Below are 11,550 nucleotides of genomic sequence, written 5' to 3'. Positions count from 1 at the left end.
GGATCTAGAGTGGAAGGTCAAGTGACACAGTGAGAAGAGTGATTAACCTACTAAATGAGAAGTTGTGGGGATGGAAACAGACAAATGCAAGGAGTGGGAAAGATGAGAGATGAAATCAGAGGAGAGAGTGAGAAATGAATGAGAACAGGAGAATGAACAAGCATACAGAAAGTAATTAATATCTGGCTTGTTGGGGTAAATAGCTTGACTTAACAACTAGTCCCCTCTGGAAGACATTTTCCCAAATTACTTGCAAGCAAAAATTCATTCATCTTAATACAAATGAATAATGCAAGCCATGAAGCCTGCAAGAGGAAAAACATATATACATACTTCAGATAGCACGAGAGATGGCAGTGATCAGAAGTTCTGGATGTCATTTATACTCCCCAGTACGGAACAGGAGGAGAAAAAAAAGAATGTTCCATGCTGCAAACTACAAGAATCAGAAGTCATTCAGCACGGATATTTGAATGATATTTGAAAATAAACGTCAGTAAAAGAAGGCTTATGCTCTAGGAAAAGAGGTCACGGTGAGAGAAGTTACAGAACTCTGACAGCTAATAACTAACAATGAGTAACTGTGTAGCCAATGACATGATAATGGGTTTGGAAATGTTATAAAAATGGGAATAATTTTAAAGATTAAAATTAATCTGGTTTCAGGATGGAAAGGTCTTCAGTTTTATTTTGTAATTTATTGAGGGTTTAAAGTTAATTTAAAGCCTAGAAATGCAACTGGATGATTTTAATCCTTTCCTGAAACTGGCTTAATGAAGGCCAGACTGTCATATTAGCTCTGGTACTTTCTTTGCTAACAGAAGTGCTGTGGTGGGTGATGCTGAAGATAATGTAAAGGGCAACGGTTTCCATAACTGCCCATGCTCACCATGACACTGGTGCAAATCCCATCCTGCCTAACTGTGGAAAGGCAGACAGAGTTTTGTTTGCAATACCTAACCCTACAGAAGTGAGGCCTCTAGAAGGAATGCCACAGTTTGACCTTCCTTAGGACAGCAGTCAATGAACAGTCCCCTTTCACGGAGCTAAAGATTTCCATGGTATGGATGGAAAAGACAAAGTTGGCACCTTATTTTCTGCTCTTGTAAAGAAATGGTCTCTTGCCTTCAAAAGAATATGTCAATTTTATTTTCAGAGAACAGTTTCACAAGGAGTCTGAGCAGTCTCTGAAGCCTGGCAGTGCTTGATGGGAATGTATGTGCGGGGGGTGGAGGGAACAGGCACAGAACAAACAGCCAGGAGAGCGCATCAGCACTGCTTCTCTGCTTTAAAATTATCTTGGCTTCCTTACACCTCTTCCTTCTCTTTTTTAAAGATGATCAACTTCTTAGAAACTGTGAATTTACAACACTTGTCTATTAAATTGACTGGAATACAATGAGATGTAAAAGGAGCCTTAACAATAAGCGTCAATTACTGCTTTTGAGAACCTGAATTGTAAGTAACAACAATTCTCATTTTACAGATGAGAAAACTCAGACACAGGTCCTGTGACTGCAGGGGTCACAGTGTAGCAACACTATCTATCTCATCTATCAGTCTCTGCTGCTCTTTCCCATAATATATGATCTTTTCTCAAGAAATTAATAACTAATATTACTATGGGTCGAAAGCCTAAATTTGCTCTTTCCTTTGCCTAGACAGGGGTTTATCTAACTTATTTCCTCTTTTCACTCTTCATCCTGACCTTTCTGCTTCCTCTTTTCCTCACTGCTGCTTAAAGTTGTGTACACGGTGAGGATAGCACGGCTAAAGTAATATGTTGTACTTTACCCTGAGGGCTGTGAAAGTTGTGATCATTCTTATCTGTTTCAGCAAGGGGTTCAAAAGTCTTGTCTACTGCCAAGAAAACTTTATCATCTACTGTCATGAGACTTACCCTTGAGGTTAGGAGAAGTGCTGCTCCTAAAGTAGAGTAGATGGTAGTAAAGAACATTGTCTGAAAAAGAGCTGCTCTAGGTAATAACTTGGAAAACAAAGCTTTTAAATTTAATAATAATGTTCTGAAACTGACCCAAATTCTGTGGAGGGACAGCCTACAGAGGCAAACAAACCCTTTAGATCCCAGGCAGCACAGTAACTATTAGCAAGCAGATGTACCTGAGGACAGAACAGAAATCTCCCCTTTCTGGTGATTGAAGGAAAAATATTTGTTACTTGGAAGATCAGTTGTATGTAGAAATATTAGGACATATGGTCTAACTTGAGCAAGGTACCGAACAAAACAGTTTTGCTTCTTCAAATATGGTCCTAAGGACGCCTTTGCCAGGGCCCGAAGCATCCTGCAACAGAGACGGACAGGCACCATCCAAAATTACAAGTAAGCATCATTTTCATTCTACCTTTCTAAGAAGCGCTTTTTCTCAGAAATTTGCTGACATCTTTGCAGGATATTAAGGCCTGTGCTGGCTGCAAGACTACCGCCTGCCAAAGATCATTGGAGTATTCTGTCAAGTATGCTCCAGTTTCTTGAGAGTACAGTCCTTCTTCCACACTTTGCTATGTTCAGCCTTGTGTTAGAAATTAATCTACCCCAAGATACCACAGGGAGACAATTTTTGTACTGTGAAGATCTCAGTTACAGAGTTTATCTGCAAGTATTATAACACCTCCAAACTATGTTCCAATGTGCTTTATTCCTGATATATCTGACAATGACAATAAGAGGGGAGAGGCAATACAAAAAGTGAAATAAATCTACTAGCATGGACTGGTGGAAAAATGCAAGAGAGCCCATATTATAAGAGGGAAGAAAAAAGCAAACACCCCAAAAACCAATAACAACCAGCTCATTTGCTCTTCAGTGGAGGTTTTAAAACACCTGAACTGAAAGATTTTCAGTTGGAAAAGCAGACACACCAGGGCAGGTGAGCAACTCTATATTGCAGGCCGCTCCTAAGTTTGTAATTGACTTTTTGATGCGACCAACAGATGCCAAGCTGGTTACCCAAATAATAATCATGTAACTGACTGGAAAGATAATTTGGGAATGTCTGAGTGCAGTCTGTGTGTAAAATCTATAAGCATCAATTTGGGAACTCTCTCTTGTGTGAAGAACTGACAGCTGGCTTGATGGTAGATGCATTCAAATGATATTGCTGCCATTTTACCATTTGTGGCTGAATAATAAGTGTAACATACCTTCTTTCCCTTCCTTTTCGAACAACCTGTTGGACTCAGTTTGGCTAGCTGGCATCATCTGATCTGGTTTTCTTAATGCAGGTCAGGGCAGAGCAGAAGATTAGCACAGAGGTCAAAATTCAGCAGTTCTTGATCTTGCACTCAACAGCATGAGTTTTCTGTCAATAAAGCACAAAAAGAAACTGATATAATCAATTCACATATAATTATTCAAGAGAATGGTGCATTTTTTTCACTTCAGTAGGGTTTTTTGCATCTAAGTACAGTAGAGAACAATGTTAAATGAAACACATCCAAATACTGTGGAAGGGAAGATAGGTGCTTTCTCACACTTGTTTCTCACTTTTTTTTTTTTAATCAGAGCAGAAATATGGTTTATCAACTGCCAGCCATGAATCATAGCACAGAAGCTTTTCTTATTCTGATGGACATTACTCATACAAAACACGCTTGTTTGATTGATATCATTGATATCATCAATGACCCCATCGATAGCATATTAAATACTCAGAAACAATGTGAAAAAAAAGAGTTCATTTGCACTTCGAATCCTCTTTTCTGTAGGATAGGATTCTCTGAAAGAAAAATTTTGGAATGTACTTTGCTGCTTCCTTGCTAATTAAAAAAAAAAAAAAAGAAAAATAATGTATTATTACACAGGCTTTTGTTTGCTTCAGGAACTTACACATTTTGAGTCATTTATCCAGACTATCAAAGTTTAACAGCTATTAATTTGATGAAATGAATCCTAATGTCACTGTATTTCTTCAAAGAAGGAAGTATATATCACACAAGCATTTCAGTTAGAATTGTGTTAGCACCATACTATTTCAAAGTTAAGATTGAGAAAGATAATTAAATAGGGAAAGAATGTACTCTGGAGACATGAAATGCATACTGCTAAATGTCCGCTATTAAATTGATATGCTTTAATCAATTCAGACTACCAGAACTGCTCCGGTTCTCTGTCTCCTTTCTCCTTGGTTTGATGCTGAGATAGTAAAGTATCATATCAGAATGTCAGAGATCTGTATTGAATACTACAAGATATCATAGGTGAAGTATTGGTAAGAGCTACTAGCTGGTTGGGTTTTTTTTTCCTAAAACAATCTGGCCACCTGTCTATGTACTGGGAATTAAACACTGGGATTTAGACGCTTCACTTTAAATATCTGTGTCTCAGTTAACAGTAAATTAGATGAATTTGATTTCATTGGCTAGGTTCCCTAAACAAAATTTCCTTTTTCATTAGTAGGATGAATATAGTCTATTAGCATCACTATTTAAAATCACAATTGACAGCAAAGGCCAAAAATTCATCTTTGCACACAGTTGAAACAGGGACAAAAATAAGCAGACCTCTGGAATGATGATCTCCATTTAGCAAATTAATTAAAACAACGTTAGGTAACTTAGGAATAAGAATACCCCTGAGACATTTTTTTTTTATGGCTTTCAAGATCATGGATACAGTACAAAGTAAAAAATCGTTTGATGTTAGATGTGTGGAAGCAGCTTCACTGGCATATTTTTTCTGCTGTTTTGAAGTTAGCTCCACATTCTGATTTCTCCTGGCATAGCATGGTCACCTCTGTTTTATTTAACCAGAAAGCACTCCTGACGACACAGTATATTAATATTCACACTAAACATTAGTGAGAACGTAGTAAAGAGAAAGTGAAAAGTGACTGTTAGAAATTAAAGGATGAATAGGCAGTGCTACAGGTAGACAAATGCAAGCTGAAGTGGCACAAGTTAAATTCACTTTTCCTAGTTCTCCTCACTAGTGTTCCTCAAAACACAGGAGCATCAGTTTAGCTTCATTCAGGTTGGAAACACTGCAACAGCTTAAAGATTGACTTCAACTGACACTTTGGTTGCTCTAATTGTATTTCAAACTTGCACCTAAAGCTGCTGCCCTTCTGCACTGTGACTTCCTTATGAACAGCATGCCCAGTGATATAGATGTGCAGGTATACAACTCCCCTACCTGAACAGATAGAATGAGTTAATTTCCGTATTTATTAAACACTGTAAGTACTAGCCCACACTATAGCGTTACATTACATTACAAAGGAGGGCTCCAGTAGCAGCTGGGATGACTGCCCTGGAAAACACACAGCACTAAGTCTGTAGGCATATATGTGAACCAAGGTAGGGAAATGACACTATGGGTCCCTGAGAGAACAGCTACTTGAGGGGTAACTGCATTTGGCAGGAGGATGGAGAACATCCTTGATCTCTCACTCTCTGCTGGGAGTGCAGCACAGACAGCTGCCAGGATGGACACATGCCCATCAGCCACTACCCCACTGGTTGAATGAGACACCAGAGGGAGACTGGTTCAGTTTTCACCTGGAAAAACAACATTGCTCAAAAGTATAAAATAGAAATGCTGATTATAAAAAGAATCAAATGGTGAAATGAGAGTTTACATCTGGCACCATGAGAGTTTACATCTGGCACAAGTAATATCAGACTGGCCTCACACCTGCGAAGCACAATCCTTTTCCTGTACTGTCATAAAACCAAGATTTCTACTGGGTGATGCTTGCAGAGCTACTTGAAGACAGTTGCATCTTGACATCACACTGATGGGGGTGATAAAACATGACTAATTCTAAAAGTAGCTTATTTCAAAGTCTGCACCACTTCACCACTCACAGGCTTCTGAGGAAACTTTCAACGTACTCAGTGACAAACATAAACCCTGTCCTACCCTTGTACGACTCAATTAGATATAGTCCTCAACTTTTCCCAGTGTCTTAGAGCCTGAGTTTCCATCTCTGATGGCTTTGGCTACCTGTATTTGAGACAACATCATGAAGCTGCCCGCATGGATGTGGCTGCTCCAGCTGGGGAGGTAATAACAGAAGCAAACACGTGAAAGTTTTTCAGATAGGGCTGCACTCTCAGCCCTCACCACCACACTGGGGATCCCTTCCTAACACATTTTTGTTCCTGCTATGATTGGTGTGGGAATATCTCCCACCCTCTGGGGCACAAGGAGGACTGCTGAGAACGGCATCACTTCTCCTATTGCAGAGACTGAGAAGAAGTTCAGAAGCGCAGGCTGTGGAAGATCAGCCCTGTCCAAATTGCAATGGTAATTTATGATGATAGGGCCTTGACTTGCTTTTCCTGTCCCTCTGCAGGAGGTTAGGGCTTCCAGAGAAGAAAGGGAGTGGTAAGTGCAAACAGTAATACTCCTAGTCAAAAAACAAGATGCCACAATGCTATTCTAAGGGACTCTTTAGTAATCCTGATCTGTAGAGGCTTAAAAAGACATTGCTTCTTTATTGCACAACAGGTAATCAGGCAAGCTGGCCTTTTATCCATTGCAGACCAGATATGGGCCATATGATATAAGTTTGGGTGCGTTCAGAAGTGTTATAGACTTTCTAGGCAGGCAGATGTAAGGCACTGTGACTCATCACAAAGGGGGAGTGACTGCTCCCCAGGATCTGCTGCTTTTCTAAAATGCTGACCAGTCCCTTCCTCTTTGATGGGATGGCAAAACAAGAATTGGAAGAGCCTGCTGGGGGCCGGTGTGTCAAACTGCTAGACAGGTAAGCCAGACGCAGCTTGTTGTGCCAATTGTCACCAGCCCTAAAGGTGACAGAAAATCTTTTATGTACCCACTCTCAGAGAATTATGTTAGCCAGACTGAAGGAGCAATCTGAGATCCTTTTGTTTTTAACAACCCCCTCAGAATCAACCAATTTAGTCATATAAATTTTATTTCACTAAAAAAAAAAGAAAAAGAAAGAAAAAAAAAGAGAGAGAGAGGAAAAAAAGAGAAAGAGAAAAAAAAGCAACTATCAATCAGCTTATGAATAATGTCCTGCTCCCTGTGTATGTTTCTTTCTGACCTCAACTCGGTCAGTGAGCTTGACTTTGTAATTATCTTGCCTTCTTCTGGCTGGCATGAAAGAGGATATTAGCTCTATTACTACCAGCCTATTAACTTTCTGCTTTCACTCACACAGCACAGGCTGGTCTTTCGGAGCCAAAGGTTTTATGAAGCCAAATGTCTCCAATCTGAGCAGTCTGAAGTAGCATTAATATCTATGCTTGTGTATATAGTTAGACATAATTTAATCTGAAATAGTATAGGGGTGGAATATCTCTGTAGTGGGGAAATGAGAACTTTATGAGGCCTTCAGCATTGTTTGCTACAACAGCTACAACTTTTGCAAGAGAATACAACACACTGAAATGATGGCATCATTTTGCTATGGCCACTGTGCAGAACGGGCAGATTCTCAAACGTTATCTGAGAATGCTGGTCTGCCAGTGTTGTATTTGTAGAGCTAAGTTCTCCCTAACTTACAATTTACACATTACTCAGTTGAATATACACCCAAAAATAGTTTTCTGGAGTTAATGAAGTGGCTTGTAGATGTATTGTTCACTACACATAAAAGTCTGACGGCATTTGCATCTTACTCTACTATAGTCATACACTCACAGTACTGTACTAAGCCTCAGTTTCAGCTTGCTTTAACAATCAGTTTAAGTACACCAAGGCTTTTTAAAATCAAAATTTCAAGGAAATAAAAATTACTTCATGATATTGTTTGCAGACAAACACTCATTGAAGTGGTGCCTACTTACAAAGACAAAAACACCCTTATGAAGTGCAAATTATTATTGTCCAGTTTACACACTAATCCCACCTGGATTTTCTTTCTCTTTTTAACCTTTTTCCATTTTCTCACAGCTTTCCAAGTAGAACAATAACTCTATAGGTTGAAAACGTTTTAATACGAGCTGCTGGCAAGAATAAAAAGTATGGATTTTTTTTTTTAAGTACTGATTATCATTTGACATGCACAGACACTGGATTAATACAAATGATTTCAGAAACTCCAAAGGGGCCATTATGGACTTTTCTTGCATCAATAGTCCACACACAAAGAGAGAATTTACACAGCAGAATACAAGGACTCCATGGGAACACTGAAATCAAGATATCTGTGCTTCAAAAACACTCATTTACCTGATATGTTTTTTAAGTGCTTAATGCTAATCTGCTTATTAAAACCTAGTACCCAACTGACCACTCTGTGTATAAAAAATGTTTGCTAACTGCAGTGCATACCACGCAGGAGAACTTGCTAGCTATTCAGTGGGTTATGATGAAGATTAACTAACATCAAGATTTTCTATGGATTTAAGTAGAACAGATAGGTAACCTTCTAACTCCTGTGCTAAAATACAGTTGGTCACATTCTTTTCCTCATGACATTATTCAAGCATGCAAGGATGCAGAGAAAGAAAATATACTCCAAAAACTCTTTTAAGTGTCCCAAATTCTAGGCCTTGTGGCAGTCTGCATTACAGCAGTCTCAAGACTATTGCTGAACTACAAGAGAGCTTCCAAAATGCCATTCTTCAAAGAGGAACAACTGAAGCACAGCAGGGTTCTGGCTTTTGCCTTTGTTTTTTCCACTCTTCCTCCCTCCTTTTTCATCCTTCCTGCACCACATTCTCGTGCCATGATTTGGAAGATGGCAACACAAAACCAACAGATGGGCTAAATACAGGCTGACAAAGAGACAGAGAAGTGGTTTCCTAACAGTTGGATCCTGCCTGCTGCCATGCTTATTTTACCTCTACTTTTTTTTGTTTGTTTGTTTTGGTAGATTCTTGAGGATCCAAATAATTGAAACATACTAAGAAGATTGCTCTTTAGGGACTTATTTTTCATTCATAAACCCAAATAAACCCATAGCATCACAACATAAAATATCCTATTTATTGTAGTGATTTTAATTTTAAGGCACCACAGGATGAGCTGTAATTACTGACTCTGTAACAGGCTTCCTGCACTCCATTCTGCAAGTTGTTACATCTCTTCCTGGCACTAGGTTTTACTCTATTATAACCTATTTTACTAGCTCTACCTGGTCAAGTTGTAAATTATTTGGGGAAAATATAGTCTGTTTATCACGAGTTCTATCACAGAAGGGTCAATAGATGCTACTATGGAAGTAATTAATAGCAAAACCACCATCCAAACTTTGACACATCACATAGACTTTAAAAAAAAATAAACACTTCTTTCATTTCCATGCTCCACAGTTTGTACACATTCAGCTGTAGCACCACAGTAGAGCTCCAACATGTACTTTAACAACACAGCTCAGTATGGGAACACACACAGGATAGAAAGATGCATTGCTAGTTGGAGATGTATTTACTGTCAGGAAACAATGATTTTGTGATAAAGAAGATGGAGTATATGACTGTAAACATTAAGTAGTATTTTCAATTGATCTGCTCTTAATCACAAAAAATGTACTCTGGCTTTATTTTACCATCTATACACCCTTAAAATGGTAGGGGCAAGGAGATCAAGCAATGATTTCCTCATCCCTCATAGTTTACTTGATAGAAGCAGAAAATGCCTTCACCCTAGTTCTGGTGCCAGGCATTGAGCTGTTTGCTATCACAGCATTTTGCATCAGACGGAGGACACTGATTGTGAATTCTCCCTAAATCCAGTAAAACATTTCAGATGCCTGTGCAGCCCAAAGCAGCTGTTAAACCTCTGCATGCTGACAGCAACTTCACACCTGTGCTCTGATAGAATAGGGATCAGAACATACCTAAGAGATATTGGGCTTCTTAAGAAACCACCAATCCTTGTGCTGGGAAAAATAATAAAAAGATAATAATAATAATAAAATAAAATTTAAAAAGGGCATCTGAGTGGATTGGGGTGGAATAAGAAAAAATGTAGGCCTCTCCCATTTCTAAGTGCCCAGGACCATCCAGACAAGTCTGAATATAGGAAGCGTTAGGAAAGCTCAGGAAGGCTCTGCACTTCACCCTACAATTTGAACTTTCACAGTTTAAGTACTCAATAAACGGGCAGAAAAAAATAACCACACACACACACACAAAAACCCAACAGTTTCCTTTAACTGATAGGTGTATCAGTTAAAATTACACTAACGTCAAATCACAAGGGATACAAAAAGTCACAGAGATGGTGATATGGAGCTTTGTTCCTGAAATCAACACTTTCTCTGCTTCCAACTGCACTACATCTCTCAGTGCATTACTTTTTCTACAGTTGACAAGATAGCAAACATACCCTAGGAAAATACAGCCCTGTAAGAAGAAAGTGTCATCCTTTGAGCCTTGATGTCAAACAAATGAATATTCACTCAGATAAACACCCGTTATATCCACAAATATCTACTACTTCCTGTAGTAGATCTGTTTTAATAAGGTACAAAAGACTGGAGGGAATAAAAACACAAAATCAAAACGTGAAATCCAGACTGGCTTTCAATTAACCTCTGTTGAATGGGCTTTATTTCCATTTTGTCTCCTAAAAGCCACAGGAGCCACAACACATAGCAGCTGATGTGGTGAGCAGCCCTTGACCAATCTACTTACATTCATTCTGTGGACGCATGTTCTGCTAATAATTTTTTTGGACATCTGCATTTATTATCATCTGAAACAAAATAAAAGTTAAACACTCAGTCCTGACCCTCAAAGTACCAGAAAATTTTGAGCATCAATAGGCAAAAGAAATGCTTTTACTGCTGACTGATATATTTTTGATATTGCCATGCTTCCCTTTTACTAATTATGCCCAGATTGCTCATCATGCCAGATACTGTTTACGCTAAGAATTTTCTACAGCATACCTCATGGGCAAATCGCCTGTAGTGGTGATCTGGGAATTCTCCGTAGCCCATTTTAACAAACAAACGTCCTGTATTCCTCCCCACCGCAACACTCAGCTCACCCACTGAACCTTCAGCACACTAGTTCATTAGCTGAGCTAACTCCAGCTACCAGGAAAACCGAATTCCCTGATACACTGCTCAGTTCCTACAGAGCGCAATATACACCCCGTGGCCTCTCGATCCTGCTAAACTTAAGCAGAGAGGCTTGAAGCCCTTTTGGGCTGTTGGCAACGACAGCCCTCGAGGTGCACAGCGTTGAGGTGAAGCCCTGCTGCTGGACAGCGATTTCGTGTCCGTCTCTAAAACAGGACTCAGCAAGCACCGTTCATTTCCCCTCTGCTGAAGCCAGTTGTCTGCAGCACAGGTACTTATCGCAAATAGTTATGCTTCTTTTACAGGTGGGTTTTATTGCTTCAGAGCCACTTTGGAATGTTTACATTACTCCAATCTGTGGATGGCTCTCACTGCAGCGCACACTGACCAGGCGGTGTGAGCAGCTCCTCAGGTGCAGCTGCGATGGGCCAGGAAAGAAACCTCCATCCTACACCACCTTCCCGTGGCACCTATTGCCACTGACGCAGACTACCCCCTTTCCTCTGTGAAACGGTCCGAACTTGGCACGTAGATACCTACGGAGCGACTCCTAATTCTGTTTTTAATCTGGAATAAACCACCA

General features: G+C 39.6%; 1 long non-coding RNA gene across 1 annotated transcript in view; it reads right to left on the bottom strand.

The window, feature by feature from the left end:
* Nucleotides 1–1,733: 1,733 nt before the first annotated feature.
* LOC121113386 overlaps nt 1,734–11,550 on the bottom strand; it is a 60,857-nt gene continuing 51,040 nt past the window's right edge. Inside the window, exon 3 of the long non-coding RNA XR_005861412.1 lies at nt 1,734–3,320. This is a non-coding gene — a long non-coding RNA (uncharacterized LOC121113386). The remainder of the gene's footprint in view (nt 3,321–11,550) is intronic.

Source organism: Gallus gallus, chromosome 7 (assembly GCF_016699485.2).
Source record: "Gallus gallus isolate bGalGal1 chromosome 7, bGalGal1.mat.broiler.GRCg7b, whole genome shotgun sequence".
Lineage (NCBI taxonomy): Eukaryota > Metazoa > Chordata > Aves > Galliformes > Phasianidae > Gallus > Gallus gallus.
Note: the sequence above shows the minus strand (reverse complement) of the source record. Positions and strands in the feature narration are given on the sequence as shown.